The sequence below is a fragment of the Cibotium barometz genome, chromosome 3, assembly GCF_041138505.1.
Source record: "Cibotium barometz isolate CiBa-2024 chromosome 3, ASM4113850v1, whole genome shotgun sequence".
Lineage (NCBI taxonomy): Eukaryota > Viridiplantae > Streptophyta > Polypodiopsida > Cyatheales > Cibotiaceae > Cibotium > Cibotium barometz.
In genome coordinates this window covers 4267285-4287958 of record NC_141048.1, presented here as the reverse complement: position 1 = coordinate 4287958, position 20674 = coordinate 4267285, and positions in this window count along the sequence as shown.

Below are 20674 nucleotides of genomic sequence, written 5' to 3'. Positions count from 1 at the left end.
GGCACATTCAGGATGCCAAGTCCCCCAAGGAGGCGTGGGACACCTTGGTAAAGCTGTATGAAACAAATACCAAGGCACGTAAGATACAGTTGAAGAATGAACTTCATATTGTGGAGAAAAAGAGCATGTCTGTGAATGACTATGCGTTGAAGATAAAGGGTATTGTGGAATCCCTTGCATCTATTGGTGTGTCAGTAGATGATGATGACAAAGTGGAAGTCTGTCTACGTGGTCTCGGGCCACAATACAAGGCGTTCAAGACGTCTATTCAGACTCGGGAAAACATTCCCAACTTTACAGATTTGGTGTCTATGCTGATTATCGAAGAGAAGAACTTGGGTGAAGACCAACAGTCTTCACAAAGCAAAAACAGTTCAGAGCAACAGGCCTTCTACACGAGTTCAGGAAGGGGACGAGGTAGAGGAGGCCGTGGACGCGGTCAAGGAGGTGGCCGAACAGGTAATCAGAATTATGGTCAGCAGCAGCAGCAACAACAACAGTCCCAGAATCAACAACAACAACAATACGCAGGTGGAAGAGGCAAATTCAGAGGCAGGGGGAGTCAAAGAGGCCGTGAAAATTGGCAAAGGCAATATAATGATGCACGTGAATGCTATTACTGTGGTAAGCCTGGACATGTGCAGTCAGAATGTTATAAGAAGCAGGCTGACATGCAGAATGGGAAAGTGCAGCAAAACAACTATGCATCCTCAAGCAGAAATAATGAGGATAATGAAAGGTTGTTTGTTATGCAGCATGTTGTGAATGCCATGTCTGAAAATGTTGATGCAGCACAAAAAGATAATGTGTGGTATGTGGATTCAGGCGCTTCGAACCACATGACGAGTCATGGGGAGTGGTTCAAGGAGATGAAAAACCCGGAAAGACCAGGTTTTGTGGAAACAGGGGATGACACTGCTCATCCAATTGCCCACGTTGGAGATGTGCCATTGTCTATGCAGGATGGCAAAGTGAAGTACCTTGCAGATGTACTTCATGTACCGAACATAACAAAGAATCTGGTTTCAGTTGGCCAGATGATTGAGCAGGGTTTGCAGGTTCGGTTTAACCCTGATGGATGTTATGTTGAAGATTTTAAAGACAAGTGCAGGTTGGTTGCAAAAGGCAACAGAGTGGGCAGAATGTTTACGTTGGATGTAGACATGCCTGAAATGAGTGCTGCAATGTTTGCAAATGGTTCAGGAGTTGTTGCAGACACAGACATATGGCATAAAAGGATTGGTCATGTGAATGTGCAGAGATTGAAGTCTATGCAGACAAAAGGAATTGTGACAGGGCTGCCAAAATTTAAAGTGGAAGGTATGCAGAAAATCTGTGAAGCATGCCAATTTGGGAAGCAAACAAAGCATGTGTTTCCACGTAACAGATATGTGAGCAGAAATGCACTAGATGTTGTGCATTCAGATGTATGGGGTCCTACGAAGACTGTGTCTATGGGAGGCTGCAGGTACTATGTCACTTTCATTGATGACCACACAAGAAAAGTGTGGGTATATTTCATGAAGGAGAAGAGTGAGGTGTTCACTCACTTTCAGAATTTCAGGTTTTTGGTTGAAAAGCAAACAGGAAAATATGTAAAGTGCCTAAGGTCAGATGGAGGGGGAGAGTACTTCTCCAATGAGTTCTCTGAATTCTTGAAGAAGAATGGTATTCGGAGACAGTTTACCTGCAGATACACTCTGCAGCAAAATGGAGTTGCTGAGCGGAAAAACAGGCACATTGCAGAGATTGCGCGAGCATTGATGGAAGAGAAGAATATGCCGCATTGCTATTGGGCTGAGGCTGTCTCTACAGCAGTATACATCATGAACAGGACTCCAACTGCAGCCATACATGATGTAACTCCAGAGGAGAAGTTTACTGGCAGAAAACCAGATTTGTCTCATCTGAAAGTCTTTGGATGCATTGCATATGTGCATGTGCCAGATGAGCTGAGAACTAAGCTGGATCCAAAAGCAGAAAAATGTGTGTTTATTGGATATTCCCTTGAGCAAAAGGGATACAGGTGTTATAACCCTGCTACACGTGAGTTGAGGGTAAGCAGGGATGTTGTCTTTGATGAGATGAGCAGCTGGTATGCTGCTGGGAAAGAAGCTATTGGGGCTGATGTGAGTGGAAGTGTGGTTGCACAAAATGCAGGTCAGCAATCACAGTCTTTGAGTGGACCAGGAGAGTCCTCATCTAGTGGGTCTGTTGATAGACCATGGAGTGGCAGGCTGCGTCATAATACCAGCCCTGCAAATGTGATTAGCACATCACGTAAAGGAAAAGAGAAAGTGGTTGAGCCCCTTGGTATGCCTGACATTTCTGCAGGGCATTCCCATGTTGATGGAGAGTCTAGTGGCTCAGATATGAGTCTTGATGAGGAGCTTGGGATCCCAGCTATGAGAACACCTGGTGTAAAGAAGGCTATGGAGGCCATGAATGAAAAGCTGCGAAGATCAGGGAGAGTGAAGAACCCTGTGCAGAGATTTACATATGATGGTTATGTGGCACATCACTATGCATATATGGCAAAAGTTGTGCAGGTCGTTGAGCCCACATGCATTGATGAGGCTGTTGGAAATGTGAATTGGGAGAAAGCTATGGATGAGGAGATGGATGCACTATATGGAAATGAAACTTGGGATTTAGTGCAATTTCCTGAAGGCAAGAAAGCCATTGGATGCAAGTGGGTGTACAAAGTTAAACATAACAGTGATGGGAGCATAAACAGGTACAAGGCTAGATTGGTAGCCAAAGGATATGAGCAGACATATGGGATTGATTATGAGGAAACTTTCAGCCCAGTTGCCAAGATGGCAACGGTGAGAGTTGTGATAGCAGTGGCTGCATCAAAGCAATGGTCTTTACATCAGATGGATGTAAAGAATGCATTCTTGCATGGGGATTTGCAAGAAGAGGTGTATATGTTGCAGCCACCTGGTTATGAGGATGTGGGTCACCCCGAGCATGTTTGCAGGTTGAAGAAAGCCTTGTATGGCTTAAAGCAAGCACCAAGAGCATGGTCTGACAAGATTTCTGAATATCTTGTCACTATTGGCTTTCATGTAGCCAATGCAGATGTCTCATTGTATGTGAGACATGGTGATAGAGGGGTTGTGCTTGTTGTCATCTATGTAGATGACTTGATCATTACGGGGGACCATGATGCAGAGATCTTTGATGTAAAGATCTTGCTTAGACAGAAGTTCGAGATGAAGGATCTGGGGGAGCTCAGATATTTCTTGGGCATTGAGGTGATTAGGTCACCACATGGCATTGGATTACTGCAGAGACAGTATGGCTTGGACATGTTGTCCAAGTATGGTATGAAAGGCTGTAAGCCTATTTCTGTGCCATTGGATCAGAATGGCAAATTAAGTGCAGACTCAGGAGAGATCTTGGAGGATCCTACTATGTATAGGAGCATAGTAGGAAGTTTGATCTACATGACGATCACCAGACCAGATTTGAGCTATGCTGTTGGGTTGGTGAGTCAGTTTATGCAGGTTCCACGGAAACCGCATTTGGATGCAGTGAGACGCATACTGAGGTATGTGAGGTCTACTTTGCATTGTGGACTATTCTATGAGACTGGGACAGAGATATGTGTACATGGGTACATGGATGCTGATTGGGCTGGTAGTATCTCAGACAGAAGATCTACCAGTGGCTTCATGTTTTCTTTGGGGAGTGCTGCTGTGACTTGGAGCAGCAAGAAGCAGCCTACGGTTGCTCTATCGAGTACAGAGGCCGAGTACAGAGGAGCTGCTATGGCAGCATGTGAGGTAGCTTGGTTGAGGAAGCTACTTGCAGATTTGGGTCTATCTGTGGATAGACAAGTTGTCATTTTCTGTGACAACATTAGCAGTATACAGTTGGCCAGGAACCCAGTCTTTCATGCTCGTACGAAGCACATAGAGGTCCACTACCACTTCGTCAGAGAGAAGGTCTTGGCAGGAGACCTCGACCTTGTTTATGTCAGCACAGAGGATCAGGTAGCTGACATCTTCACCAAAGCATTGGGTACAGAGAAGCTTCGCAGATTCAGGGCTTCGCTTGGTGTACATGAGATGGAGTTGAGCTCGAGGGGGAGTGTTGAGATATCGAGCTCTAGTGAGGCGGTGGACACTGATGACCCGCCTGGGGGATAGGCCCCGCACTTACACCACTGGCATGGTTGGTGAGATCCTGGGAGATATGCGGCCAGTGGGATGACAGGCTGTGTGACAGCCATTCTAGAGACTGGCATAGTTATAGCGCCAGCTCATTTAGTCGGGTTCACACTATAGAGAACCCGTGTATGTATTGGTTGAGTACCTTTCATATTATTGTGTACTCTTATTCTTGTATATGGTGTGTTGAGTGTTGAGTAGAGAAGAAGAAGATTTTCAGCCTCTCACCTTGTGTGTTCTCTATTAGGGTTTTGTGAGTGTGTGTGTGTGCTTGCAAGAGCTCAAGCTCTCTTCCCCCCTGCATCTTTTCAATCACATCCCTTATCACATTCACATCCATTCACATCCCTTATCATTCATTCACATCCTATATCATTCATTCACATTTCGATTCACATCACATCACATCCATTCACATCCCTTATCATTCATTCACATCCTATATCATTCATTCACATTCTGATTCACATCACATCACATCCATTCACATCCCTTATCATTCATTCACATCCTATATCATTCATTCACATCTCGATTCACATTACATCACATCCATTCACATCCCTTATCATCCATTCACATCCTACTTATCACATCCACATCCACATCTATCCTTTCACATACACACATTCACATCCATTCTTTAACATACATCCACTTCTATTCTTCACATACATCCACATCCATCCATCCATTCATTCCCATCTATCAGATTCACATTCCTTCTCATCACATCTATTCACCTCACATTCTCGTCACTCTTATTCTCATCACATCCATCCATCCATTCATTCCCATCTATCTGATTCACATTACTTCTCATCACATCTATTCACCTCACATTCTCGTCACTCCTATTCTCATCACACCCATCCATCCATTCATTCCTATCTATCTGATTCGCATCCCATCTCATCACATCTATTTACCTCTCATTCTCATCACATCTATCCATCGATTCATTCCCATCTATCTGATTCGCATCCCATCTCATCACATCTATTTACCTCTCATTCTCATCACATCTATCCATCCATTCATTCTCATCTATTTGATTCGCATCACATCTCATCACATCTATTCTTAGAATGCAAGAGAATCCTTATTTTTTATATAAAGATTCTTTACACATCTATTTATGCATAATTTTAATTTTAAGGAGAATAACTCTTTTGAATTAAAAATAAATTTCTTTATGCATCTTTCTATGCATAAAATGAAAATTAATGAGAATAACTCTTCTCGAATAAAAATAAATTCTTTATGCATCTTCTTATGCGTAAAATGAAAATTGATGAGAATAACTCTTTTGGAATAAAAATAAATTTCTTTATGCATCTTCCTATGCATAAAATGAAAATTGATGAGAATAACTCTTTTGGAATAAAAATAAATTTCTTTATGCATCTTCCTATGCATAAAATGAAAATTGATGAGAATAACTCTTTTGGAATAAAAATAAATTTCTTTATGCATCTTCCTATGCATAAAATGAAAATTGATGAGAATAACTCTTTTGAAATAAAAATAAATTTCTTTATGCATCTTTCTATGCATAAAATGAAAATTACACATTTAGAATGCACAATTGGTGGGGATTACTCTTTTTGGATAATAAAGGATAAAACTTATTTCACCAATTTTTAGAAAATTTCACCATAACCTCCTTTGTATGGCTGACCATTTTTTAATTTTTCCTAACTTAAAATTACTTAAAAAATATCCCTAATTGGTTTTAAGCACTCTAAACTAATCAATTTTCACTTTTAAGAGAGAAACAATAATGAAAAGTTTAATTCCAACAATTAGATCACTTAACTAGAATAAAGAAGGGCTGAGAAACAATATGAAAAGTTTAATTCCAACAATTAGATCACTTAACTAGGATAAAGAAGGGCTGATTTTAAGGATGAGAGAGGGGGAAAGCCTTTCCAAGAAGGCATAGCATCTGTTTATCATTTTAAGATAACAAACAATTTAGAAAACCATTAAAAAAGAATAAGAAAAAGTAAGATTTCTTACTTAAATTCTGGGAGCTTTCCTTTGGCTGATGGATTGAGGGATCTACTCTTGTTTACAACAAGAGTGGCCACCAATTCTTTAGAAGAGGGAATGGTCAAAAACTAGTGAATTATTAAGAAATTCACAGTTCTTGGCTCTTGGGAGAAGCAGAGTAATAGTGCAGAAAACACTATTAAGCTTCAACAAAGGGAGAGGCTTCTATTTAAAGAAAAAAAGTGAGCTTCTAACTAAGTAAACTGATTCTAGAATTTTCTAGATCAGTTTAGCTTACTTTTTGGAAACTTGAATTAGGAGAGAGGAGAGATGAAGTATCTCAATTTTTGATATTTTTAAACTCCACCACACATGTGAAGTAGGCACCTCCTTCATTAGGGGGGAATTCCCATTGTGAGGTGTCAAAAATCCATTTTTTTAGTAATTCCTTTAGTCCTTAGTCCACTCTTCATCTTATGTGAGTATTTACTCATTTTTGGGGGGATTTTCTTTATTTCTTCTATTTATCTTCTCCACACATTTGGATGAATTTGATTGGCCCCTCAAAACCTTAATTTAAAATTTTTCAAAAATCTGGACCCCTAGGATAAGGCCTCTTGAATAGATTATACTTGATTTCTAATGCACCTTCTGAAAATGTTTTGAACTTTTGTTTCGAGGGAACTTATTTTAATAAGAAGAGATATTTTTCCATCCAAAAATATTCAAAATATGAATAACCTCTCTTTAGAACATTTTCTCTCTCTAGGCCAAAACAGGTAGAAACAAGATCTTTTATATCTTTGAAGAGGGATTTGATTACAGGGAAAGATGTTGGACATCTTGAGAGGCTGGAGAGGAATCTTACAGGCCCCGAGTGTGGTGTACTGTGCAGATTTGCCATCTTGTTTTATCTGGCATGCATGTTCAGTTGCCCTTGCGTTTACATCGGGAACTTACTATTGATAGTTGACGCTTATTAGTGCAAGATAACCGATACACAATCGAAAAGACCCTATAACGAACAGGATCGGGGCTGCAAATGGTGACACACTAGGGCGTATGAAGCCAGATTGCAATAGTTCTTGGAGTTGGTGCTCCAACTTTGATTTTGCTGCCTTGGACGGGCGGTATGGAAACTTGCTCAGGGAATCCGAGCCTGGGAGGAGGTTTATCTTGTGGTCCTCCGATCTAGACAGGGGAGCTAGGGAGGGAGATTGTCCCGAAGAGAAATCTTTTGGAAATTTTCATGGAGAGCATGGTACCTTTTTGAAGGACGAGCCACTGTTTGGATAGTTTGCATATAAATCATTACACATTGCGCGCCTTTCTTGATTTCTCATTTGGCTTGTGAGAGGACAATTTGGGATTCCTAGCTCACACTTAATGGTCACTAGAGTTTTGGACACATTCCGGCCAGGTAATCTGAAAAGTGCATATTCCAATCAATATCTAGCTGGAACTTGTGAAACCATTGAATTCCCAAAATTATGTTTGCCCCTCCTACAAGAGGGGCAACCATAAATTCTCGCACAAACTCTATGCCTTGAATCACTAATTTAACAACTTGAGGTTCAAACTTGATGCTCATCTCATCATTTCTGTGCTAAATCTCTCAACCTTCTTGTCTACCCAAGTCAGCAAGAAACGGGCTCATTGAGTGGCCTATTCCATGACCACATTCTCCATGCTGCCGTTGTCAAACAAGACAACGACTCTCTGGCCACCTATGTAGCCAAAGGTCTTGAGAAATTTGTTGTGCTCATACGCTTGGTCTTGGGTGCCCTTATGCTTATCTTTGAGCTCTCCATTAACGATTGCACCAACCAAAGAACTGGGATCCGAAGAACCAAGGACGGCCGTTGGGGTTTGTGTGGGAGCTAGGCTAACTACCTACCCCCTCCTTGTATTGATCTGTCTCTTCAGCACTGACCGGCTTATGAGCACGAGGCCCGTCAATCTCACCAACCTACAAGATTATCCATTCAAATACACTACGAGTTAGCAACACATGCTACAAGTCTAGGACAACACATAAGTAATAAATCCAACACTTAGTTCTAGCTATCCCTAATTTCATATGTCCTACATATGGAATATTTGGAATCACCCAAGTACCATGCTTTGAACATAGTGGTAATTAGGCGTCCCCAATTAACCACAGAAGGATGGACGGGCAAACCATGACATCCCTCCTGCCTGGGAGAGCAACTGTCCTCAGTTGCTATCATATCAACCGGCCGGTGTTTGAAAGTAAGATTGGATGATGTCGAGATAGGCGCGGGAAAACTGCTCAGGCATCCATTTAGCATTTTCGCAAGGATGATTTTTGAAGGTGAAAAGATATCTATTATATACAGTACCTGTGCCAGTAGTAGTGGTCTCATGGTTAATAATAGAATCTGGTTGAAGTTCTTCTACGTGGTTAACAAGACTAGGTGCTTCCTCATATACAGGGATGTGTAGGAATTGGTCTCCTATAAGGCCTCAAAAGACTAATATGAAAAGAATTATGAATTCTCCAATGAGAAGGAAGTGAAAGCCTATATGCTAGGTTATTAATCTTATGAGTAATTTTAAAAGGATCATAAAAACGAGGAGCTAACTTAACAACAGGATTAGTCTCAACACTTTTAAGACGTCTCTTTTCAATATGAAGCAAAATATATTGACCTTCTTGAAAAACCATGTGCTTCCTTTTCTTATTAGCTTGTTTATTGTATTTCTCTTATGCATTAGAAATAGCTTTACGAACATGATCATGAATGGAATTGAAATCAATGGTGAATTGATCTGCAACTTCAATAGTGTGTGTCAAACGAGTAATAGGAGTAGGTAAAGTTTTTCCATACACAATTGTAAAAGGTACCTTTCCAATGGATGAATGCGGTGTGTTGTTATATGCAAATTGCAAAATATGGATATACTTATCCCATTGTTTAGGTTGAGATGAAACATATGCATGAAGTAAATCCAATATTGTGCTATTTGTCACTTCTATTTGATCATTAGATTTAGGATGAAATGTAGTGGAAAAATCCAATTTAGTGCCTAGATTATCAAACAATGTAATCCAAAAATCACTGCAAAACTTAAAATCTCTATCAGAAACAATCACTTGAGGTAAACCATCATGTGTGAAAATGTGTTTAACAAACAAATGTGCAGCTTGATGTGCAGTAAGAGTCTTTTTACAAGGAAGAAAATATGCTTGTTTGCTAAACCTATCAACAATGGTCCAAATCATATCATTATGGTTCATAGTCAATGGAAAACCAGTGATAAAATCCATAGAAATCTGTTCCAAGGAGTGTTAGGAATAGGAAGTGGCATGAGTAAACCAAGTTTCTTACCCTTATAAATTTTCACTTTTTGACAAACATCACATTCAGACACAAATTTAGCTACATCATTTTTCATTTTAGGCCAATAAAAATCATTAGAAATAGTCTGAAATGTAGCCAAAATACCTCGATGCCCCACATAAGGTGGCTGATGTAATTCCTCTACAATAGAATGTCTAAAAGGTCGAGTAATGCATAATTTTTTCTGAAAGAAAAGATATCTATCATTATAGGAATACTCAGCAAAAGGAGTCCAATGATTTTCTCTCAATCTAGACCAAATATCACTAAAGTCAGGGTCTTGGTTATAAGTCTCATGCATGGAATCAAATGATGTATTCTCAATCACAGAAATAAGTCTCACTAAAGTCAGGGTCTTGGCATTAGTAAGACCGAATGGCATCACTAAAAACTCAAAGTGACCAGTCTGAGTTTTGAAAGCAGTTCTATAGATATCTTGCTCGGCCATTCTTACTTGATGATATCCAGATTTTAGGTCAATTTTGCTAAAGACGTTAGCTCCCCTTAATTTATCAAGTAGATTATTAACTCTAGGAATTGGAAATCTATTCTTGATAGTGTTCTTATTTGAGAGTATTGGAGATGGTGGCCTTCACCCCTCAAATATGCACGAAAGGTGGTCAAAATGGCCTAATGTGATAAGGGAGAGCTGCACGCTACGTTGGAGGTGTTGTTGTTGGTGTCCTCTCCGGCTGCCACGTGGAATGATTTATCCCATATACCTAAGCTAAGGGTCCTTGACCATAGAATATAGGGGTAATTAGCCCTTGGTCTCTTCCATCCCTCCATAAACCTTTGTGGTTCACATGGGATTGGAGTTGGGAGAGGTGGCCGGCCGATAGTGTCCATCCGTTCACTCTACGCATGGGATCTTCTTCATGACATGGTATCAAAGCAGAAAAAGACTGCGGGACTATGTGTTCTATTTCTTTTGGTGGCGGTAGCTCCTCTTGATTGTTTCGACGCGTCTGTTCCTCCATGTTTGGTGGTTGGCTGGCCTTTGTTGTTGTTTGGTCTAGTCTTGTGTTTGGCCGTGACCAAGTTTGGTTAGTCCCATGTGTTTGCCTTGGGATTTATCCACATGGGGGTGTTGGAGATGGTGGCCTTTCACCCCTCAAATATGCACGGAAGGTGGTCAAAATGGCCTAATGTGATAAGGGAGAGCTACACGCTACATTGGAGGTGTTGTTGTTGTCACTCTCTCTCAAGCTGCTACGTGGAATGATTTATCCCATATACTTAAGCAAGGGTCCTTGACCATAGAATATAGAGGCAATTAGCCCTTGGTCCCTTCCATCTCTCCACAAACCTTTGTGGTTCACATGGGATTGGAGCTGGGGGAGGGGGCCGGCCGTCAGCAGTGGCCATCCGTTCGCTCTACGCATGGGATCTTCTTCATCCTCACGACACCTTGTAGTCTATATGATAAGTAGCATTTTTCTTTTTTACAAGAAGAACTGGTGCTCCATATGGTGAACTACTTGGTCTAATAAGTCCTTGAGAAAGTAATTTCTCGATTTGAGTCTGAATTTCTCTTTGCTCAAGAGGGTTAACTCTATAAGGTGCTCTACAAGGTGGTGCACTATCAGGAATAATGTCTATGTGATGATCTTCAGGACGTGATCTAGGGAGTCCAAGAGGTAACTCATTGATCTAGGGAGTCCAGGAGGTAACTCATTGAGAAAACAATCGGAGAAATTGGAAATGAAAAGAGTCATGGAATGTATCCCTAGGAGGTGGTTCTTGAGCACTAAGCTGATTAACCAAAATTAAAAAAGTTTTCTTCCTCTTCCTCAAATCCCTTTTTGCCTGAGTATGACTCAAAAGTGGTTGATCCTTATTCTCAGAAATTCCTTACAACAAACATTTTTACCATGATGTATAAAAGACATTGTGTGCTTTGCATAGTCAATATGTGGTGTGTACACATGTCGAAAAGGCAATCCCAAAATCATGTCAATACCATGCAAAGATGCTACTAAGACAGTATGTTGATCTGAAAATTGTGCAATAGAAAAGGCAAGATTCTTAACTTCTTAGTGCAATTATACTTTTGGTTTTGAAAAGCAGCCTTTACTTTAAAATGAGAAGGAATCATGTCAAGATGAAGAGCATGTGTAAGACATTCAGAAATAAAATCGTGTATACTACCATCATTGTGATTTCTTTATCTTGAATTTTTCCTTCATTTTAAGTAAAGTATGTGGTGAAAAAGAATGAGGATCAAGGTTAGAAGTACCTTCTTGATCAGATTTACCATTGAACTCGTATTTTTCCTTCATTTTAAGTAAAGTATGTGGTGAAAAATAATGAGGATCAAGGTTAAAAGTACCTTCTTGATCAAATTTACCATTGAACTCGTTACCATTAGACTCTGGCTCGTAGTCGTCGTCGTAATCATCATCATCATCTCCATTGCCAGTGTCTTCATCTCCATCCACCATGTTAAGCTGTGCCATTGGCTTGTTGTTGTTGTTCTTGTTGTCATTTAGACACTTATTAGCATAGTGTCCCCTCTGATGACAAGTGTAACATCGAACATTGCTTGCTTTTTCATCTCGAGTCAATGAATCTGGAACATTTGTCTTCTTTGGTTCTCCACTCGCTCCATTACTATTGTTGCCAATTAGGCTTTGCTTTGTTGTTGAACTACTGGCTTCTTTGACCCTTGTTAAAAGGGTCAAGATCTTGACCCTTGTTAAAAGGTCGCTTGAATGAAGAACGCTTGTCAAAACCACTAGAAGATGTCAAATCTTTGGAGAATTTAGAAGTACGATTCTCCTGTTGAAACCTGGGCACACCATTTTTCTTTTCACAATTTAGCAAGAGATTTATCAGAGGAAAGAGTGTGAGGATGAAACATATTAACCTCCCCTCTAATCTTTGGATCCAATCCTGAGATGAACTTCCTTTTAAGATGCTTTTCATGCACTTTTTCTATAGATTGCTTTTGAATGAGAGCATTCCAAAATTTTTCAATATATGTTTGGACATCCTCCCTTTTCAATTGTCTAAGAGTGTCCCAATGCTGTCAGGCTTTAGCCTTGTAATGTGAAGAGGTAGAAAATGTTTCTTGATTTCGTGCTGAAAATCCTCCGAGGTTTATGCCGCCCATTCTTAGTAGCATTCCACCATAAGCAGCATTTTGAATCAAGTGATTCGCAGCACATTTGACCTTGTCTTTCTCGAAAAATTTCTCCCCCAAAAAATAGTCATCGAATTAGCTTAGCCAAGCCAAAAGAGTGCATGTGTCCTTCTTTCCATCAAAATTCTGAAAAGAAAAAGCTTTGCGACTAATGCAAGATTCTTTTTGAGCCGTTTGAGTATCTAAAGTTGCTTTCATGGTTCGAAGAATAAAATCTTCATCACTATCGCCTTCAATGTTATGCTTATGCCTCTTACGTGATTTCAATTGGTCTTCTAATGCAAGTCTATGAGTTAGTTCATTGAACAATTGTGCTTGTAAAGCTATGAGTTGATCTTGAATAGATGGAAGTGCAAGTAGATTAGCCATGAATGCTCAAAAGAAATAAAGATAGGAAAAAGTTAGAAATACTTATATGATTTTTTTGCTCGTGGTAATGATTTTGAAGATCTTGAATCCCATGGCGATTAGAAGAGCGGTGTGGCCATCCAACCAACACAATCACCAAAGTGCTTGAAGTAGTCTTCGAAGCGTCAGAAGGTCGTCCGGTAGAAAAAATATTGAGAATCGAGAGTGAATTTAAGCTTCAGAAAGGCGTAAAATAACCAAATTTGAAAATCTCGCGACTTTGAATTGCTGTAATTTTCTAAGCCAAACCAAAATAAGAAACTGAAATATTTCCAGTTCGAAGTCGGGCTAAATTCGGACGAATTTGGGCTGATTTTGATGAAGTTTTGGCTTGAAGAGGCTTTGCGTATGAATCTCCTCTTATCTTTTTAGCCCTTTTTGCGTATGAATCTCCTCTTATCTTTTTAGCCCTTTTTGAGTAAAGAAAATATGTAATTTTTCTCCATCCTTGATTTCTGCAGAGCTTCCTCCACCGTTACAAATTCAAATCCTTGGATCTTCCATAGAACCTCTCAGACGACAGGGTACAAGAATTATGCAAGAGAACATGCTGAATGCATCTGACGGAACAGATGTTTGATCCGGTTGCAAAATTGAGAGAAGTTAGAAATTTTATTGGGAAACTGCAAGACTGGTTGCACATTTTAACACGTCCCCCTAAACTCGTCTCTTGAAGTCACTCAAGGTTATGGGGTGGTAGAAACCGCCGCTTAAGATTGAGGCCAAATACCAACTAGACAAGATCACTTTGTTAGTATCATTCTTTTGAACTGTAGCAAAATAAGCTTCAAATTGATGCAACTAGGTAATAAAGGGCTGTGGGGTCGAGTCTACCATTATACCTGTTGAAGTTCAGGGGATGACTCGAGGAAGCCGCTGGTGTCGCTCTTGTGTCTAAAGCCACAATAAATCTTTCGTGCTCCACGCATCGCCTGACATCTTCTTGTGCGGCAGCATCCCAGCAGCATGGGATACATGCATAAATGACTTGCAACCACCTATCTTGCAAGCCCTTCTTCCCCCAGCCTCAACATGTCAATTTTGCATCACTATGAGCACATATATTGAGCAATTCCAAAATCGGAATTGTCTGCTTAACCTTCCCATAGAACCAATGCATATTTTAGCAAGGAAGCACTCCTTCCTCTACCACCTTCTCCAGAGGCCGGCTTTTGTATAGGGTTGTCCTTGCATCCTGAAGTGATTGATACAATCTCTCCAGTAGAAGCGGACACGGATCCACTGCCAGTGCAAGGATAAGCACATCAACTCCATAGACCCAATGGGCCTATGAGACCAAAGTGATATAATAATGTCCATGGCATAGCTCATCATGGAATGGAAAATAAAATAGAAAGAAAACATAAATATAGCTATCTCACTGCGGTGATACAAAACTGTCCATGGAAACTCATGAAATACTAAGAACATAAAAACATGGGAGCAACATTAGCTCCAAGTAGATGGCAACATTAGCTCCAAGTAGATGGTATACCACTCTCCAAAATGTCACGCATGGGGCTGACGAGTATGACTGAGAGGTCTCCCTCAGTTATATCACGTGGAAAGGTAGCTCGATGGCGGTGGAGCATGTCCCGAATCTGGAGTTGATGAGGTGATCTTGGCTGACGGGGGTGTCGAGGGCGTCGGGCATGCTAGCGTGCAGAGGCTCGGTCCAAGGTAACTCCTCTCGAGTGAGGTAGGCTCAGAGAAGCTCATGGAGGGTCCACAAGATCCACTATGTTGGTGTCCTCCACCTCCTGGGTCTGGAAGAATTGGTGATGGTTGGCTACCAAGGGAGGGGGCGGGGTGGTTGTGTCTCAAGAAGGTGTTCCTGTGTCTGTGGAGCTCAAGCAGGAAGAGGCCCAGGCAACGCTAGTCCTTGAAGTCAATGATCCTGGGGGGAGAGGACCGAATCCCTCATGAAACAGACACTCACGAAATAGACAGTGAAACCTCCCGCGGATCTCATAGTATACTGGGTAGTGGCATATGTAATGCTCCTCCGTCTCAACCTCTGTGTGGCATAGTCGAGCTATAGAGGCTAGTTCCCTTTGCTGATTTTACAAGATTTGGTATGCCACAAGGAATCCTCTCCTCTCTGGGTGTCTGTATGCACAATCTGACACTCTAACCCATTGAGTTATACCCGCCCCCAGGGCTAGCTCCCCGCCCCTTCAGATTTAGAAGGGGCCCACCCTTGAAATCAATTCGGCTCTGAAGATGCACTCAGCCCTACTTGTCTCCACTCTGAGAGGCGGTGGGAAGAAACCCGTATTTGGCCAATCGCAATTCGCATGGCATGGGACATGTGAACACTCAAGTAGCCCAGCTCTGCTGGATGAATCCATCCTCAGTGAGTGTGGGGTTTTTCCCCTCGGCCATATTCGGTGATTGGCACCAATAACAAATTTTATTCTTTTCTTTTCTTGTTTGTTAATAAGACATTTTGCAGAGATCTCAGCAAAACAAGAGCATACAAACACGCTCCAATAGTCCACCTACCATGCACACAAATTAGGAAGGGGGGAGACATGCAATGCCTACAAAGAGCAAAGAGAAGCAATCTGCACATCAGCAATGCATCAAGACAAATGCATAACATCAACGAGCACTACAACAGGTGTATTCAAATCATAATCTTTTGTTCTTTATGTGCTTTTCACTTTTGCATATATTGTTTGAATGTTCACATTCAGTTGGTTGGTTTAAGTTTTAAATTTTTTTTTCTACTATGTGGCGAGTGATTTCTAGATTCTTAGAGGACTTAGTAGAAGGTATTTCTATTTGAAGACAGTGTAAGATATATGCCAACGGAGTATGCCAAGTTCTTATGCTCTAGAAGTATATTAGTTATCCCTAGTGGTAGCTACCTCTTAGGTATGGGCTAGGTGCTACGATAAACAAAAATTCACGAAACACATGCCCTAAAAAATATATAGAAGTGACTTGAGACATGACGTGTCTACGGCCATGTGGAATGCTTGGTAGGACCTTGGGTTAGTTTAGCACCTTGGGGCCGATGCCTTGGTTTCTATGGGGTGAACATTGACGTCTAAAAGATTAAGAAGAAGACCTACAAGGACTCTATCGCCTTGATAGATGCTGGCAGGACTCTTGGGTACATTATGGGCCCTCGAGACCGATGCCCTCATCTTCATGGGGTACTCCTTATGTCAAAAAGAAAGAAAAGGGTCTGTCACCCTTGAGATACTTAGCGACCTTTAGATTCTCTTGGCAGAGGTCTCTTGGCCATTGCTTGGGTCTCATTGGGATGGAACCTTCCTCTTTATCAAGCTAAAAATAATAATTCTCTTTAATCTTTCTTTTTAAAAAAAAAGAAAAAAAAGAAGAAGATAGATACAGAAACCACTATCATCCCTAGACCAATGGTCAAGCTGAGAGTACTAACAAGATTCTCTACACAACACTCACAAAGATTGTTGAGGGACATAGGACTGATTGGAAGCAAAAGTTGCACTCAGTTCTTTGGGCATATAGAACAGCCTATAAAACATCTGTGGGCACAACCCCATTTGAGCTTGCTTTTGGGCTAGATGCAATTCTTCCCATTGAATTTCTTGTACCTACTCTACGAGTTGCTAAACAATTGGACTGGACTGGTCATGAGCTTTCTCAACGCATTGATGAATTGGAAAAGCTTGATGAGACCCGCTTATTGGCGGTAATGGGGATGTATGCCAAGAAGAGAAGACAAAAGCAATGGTATGATCGAAATGTAACAACTGGGCTGATTCAATTTTTTTAAAAAACACTTACAACTTGTGGAGCTTCAAGCTTGAATGTGAGGGAAAGTTGGGAGGGGAGGAACCATAACATGGATATGTCTCTCCCAGTTGGATCCCCCGATTGTCTCCAAAAAAGGACCTGGATGGGTAATGCAATACCAAAGGTCTCTCAGTGTAGCGTTTATGACTAAGGGACCGTCCTTGCACAAATACGAGCAGTGCATCTAGGGTGATAGGTATAGGGACTTCTCTCTATATCAAAATGGCCATGTCCAAATCTTCTCCCTCCTACATAACTTGAGAATCTAATTGTCTAGTAGCCTACCTATACCAGGGTTCTCCAAGTGATGTAGCAGGATTCTCTCGTCCTACCAATAAGTGTAGCACTACCAGTCTACCTTGCCAGATTTTTTAGTGAGTGGACACGAAAGTTGCGAAGTATTGCGAGCATTTGGGATCTTCGTTAAGTAGGGTTTCTATATTTTTTAAAAGCATTTGGAATATTTTTTTTCAAGATTTTTTTTGGGAGGATGGGGGGTGGGGGGAGAACAAAAAACTCGTACCATACGATACCGCACGGTATCATACCATACAGTACGAATGGGTTTGTACCGATATGAGAAACAACTATGGCTACTGCGGGAAGCATGGTAAAGCGTGGGCCACGGAAAGTGACACCAAGGTAGACATAGGATGAGAAAATCTCCACAGGATCCCCTCTATATGTGAAGCTCAATCTGGATGTGACGGGGCGAGAGGTATTGAAGACCATTACCTTGATCTTACCAAGGTTAACAGAGAGGTCCCGTTGAGTGCAAAAGTCATGTAAGGCATCCAATTGTCTCTGAAGCCCTTCGGCTGAGTGTCTGAGAGGATGACGATGTCATTTGCATAAAGTAGTATGGGGATCAATATACCTGCTAGTGTGGGACCAGCCCCACCTAATTCATCAATGAAGCTCGAGATCTCATCAATGTAGAGGTCTAAAAGAGTGGGTGATAGAGGGCAACCCTGTTTCACCCCAATAGTGCTGGAAATCTCCTGTGATGTCACTCGTCCGGTGTGACAGACTCATAGAGGGCGATGATGCTCCAAACCATGTCAGATGATGGGACTTCGATCTCCTGTAGACGATGATGCTCCAAACCATGTCAGATGATGGGACTTTGATCTCCTGTAGTAGACGGTGTAAGAGGTGGGCTCGGTGTACAGTATCAAAAGCTTTGCGGGAATCCACAAAGTAGCAGTAAATCCTTTGGTGTCATGCTCTACCCTCCTCGATGATGGCACAGAGGGTGAAGTGTGGTCAAGGGTAGAGTAGCTCCTCCGAAAGCCAGCCTATCCTGAGGCTCTACATCCCTGACTCTCTGCAAATGAACTGAGCTCTGACTCTAGCATTGATCCATAGAGTTTGGCCAATGTGTGGCCAGTCATGATCATCTTGTAGTTATTAGGATCAAGTGGATCTCTGGCTTTGAGGATGGGGGTGATGGTGTTGGTGGACCAAGAGGGTGGAAATCCTTCACAAAGGGCTCTGTTGAACATGTAGGCTAGTAGGGGTGCTAGGATATCATGGTGGGCATGCGAGACGTACTACTCAGCAGTGAGTCCCTCATGATCTTGGGCTCGCCCATTGTGTAGTCTACTCATGATCTTGGGCTCGCCCATTGCGTAGTCTACGAATGGCCTTGAGGCCCATGCTCTTTGTGAAGAAGGTGGAGGTGGTGGGGTGAGGATCTGGTGGTGGGGGTAGGGGTGGCTGATGGGGGATATGATAGAGGGAGCATGCATAGGAGTGCCATGTGTCCGAGCAGGTGATAGGTGTGGGAGGGCGATGTTCTCGGAGTTTCCTCCATGCCTCTTTGTAGTTCAGCTTAGAAAAGTCACTCATCCTCTTTTTGAGCATAGAACTCTCGTTTCTTGCGTTGGGTGAGCCATTGAGAAATCCATTGCACTTGGCACTTCGTGATTTGCCCAATCTGTACCTCATGCTTAATATGGGAGAGTGTGGCCCGACATTTGTCATCATACCAACAGTTCTAGGGCATGGAACCGTAAGGTGGCTTGGGGATAGACTGCCGCATGCAGATGAAAGAAGCTGTGTCGGAGAGAGAGAGAGAGAGAGAGAGAGAGAGAGAGAGAGAGAGAGAGAGAGAGAGAGAGAGAGAGAGAGAGAGAGAGAGAGAGAGAGAGAGAGAGAGAGAGATTAAGTGTCTACTAAAGACCCAATGGGCATATGAGACCAAAGTGATACAATAATGTCCATGGCATATCTCATCTCATCTCATGGAAAATAAAATAGAAAGAAAACATAAACATAGCTATCTCACTGAGGCGATACATAACTATCCATGGAAACTCATCATGGAATACTAAGAACATAGAAACATGAGAGCAGCATTAGCTCCGAGTAGATGGTATACCACTCTCCAAAATATCAAGCATGGGGCTAATGAGTATGGCCGAGAGGTCTCCCTCAGTTATGTCACGTGGAAAGGTAGCTCGATGGCGGTGGAACATGTCCTGGATCTGGAGGAGCTGATGAGGTGATCACGACTGACGGTCGGGGGCCAGGGGTGTCGGGCACGTTGGAGTGTGGAGGCTCGGTCCGAGAGAGAGAGAGAGAGAGAGAGAGAGAGAGAGAGAGAGAGAGAGAGAGAGAGAGAGAGAGAGAGAGAGAGAGAGAGAGAGGGAAAGAGAGGGAAAGTGGACATAGTATTGGGTCCCGAATACCTTCTGTAGGCCCCCCACCACCACAAATGGTGTATTTGCTTTATTAGAATGATGCAAATTATGCAAATAAATCTGGTTCTTGACCTGCACTATGCACCTTGGTTGTTGCACTCCCTTTGGCTGTCCTAGCCCTTGGACCGCAGCAACCCTTTGTGAATTATGAGATGCTTTGATTGATTTATGCTCTACCTATTTATAGGTCATGAACATGCTAGTCGAGTGGCCCAAACAGGGATTGGCTTGTTCTGAAATTCCCACGACCTAGTCCCTAGGCATTTACTACCTTTATTCAATCATTTCACGCTGTATGCTGGGCTTTCCCATCTAGGCATGTTGTTGTGTGCTGTGTGCTGCTATCCAGGTTGCACCTGGCTGCTGGGCAGCACCTGGGCCCTGGCCAATTGGCTGCTAGGCAGCCTCCTAGGGCTGCTTGGCTAGGTTGGCCCCAAGAGTCTGTCGATTGCCTAGCCAAGCCCCTTGGGCTAGCTGAAAACCTACCCAGTCCTTCATTGGGTTGGTGGGCAAAGCCTAGGGCCTTCCTGGCCCTTCTTGGGTGGCCTAAGCCTACCCCCAATGCCCACACAAGAGATAGAATCTCTCTTCTGGGGTAGCCCTAAGGGCTGGACCCCTTCTAAATGCAATCTTACATGCTTCCTACAGACACTTGGTGTCCGGTTGCAAACCCAACACTCAGATCATTTGACATCATTCTAGAGGGAGACTCACAGTATGGACTGGCACTGCTTCATGTGCAGGACAATGCACACTTGACCTTGGATGCTTGGAGTGGAACCGTGGCTATGTAACTTGGTTGAACACAATGCTAATCAATACACTTAAATACACTAAGATTTGATGGACACTTGCTCAAATACAAGAACAATTTGCTGAATTGACAAGAGACACACAATGAGCCGGAACGGCGACCCCTCCCTCAAATAAAGTATATTGATCTTGGGAGAGAATCAAGTAGATAGTGTCATGGGCATTTCTGACCAAATTTCCATACCAATGCATATGAATACAGTATTGCAAACAAGTGGTTGTCGATGTAGACTTGCAACCCACACTAATTTCTCAAGTGCCCATGTTCCCTACCAT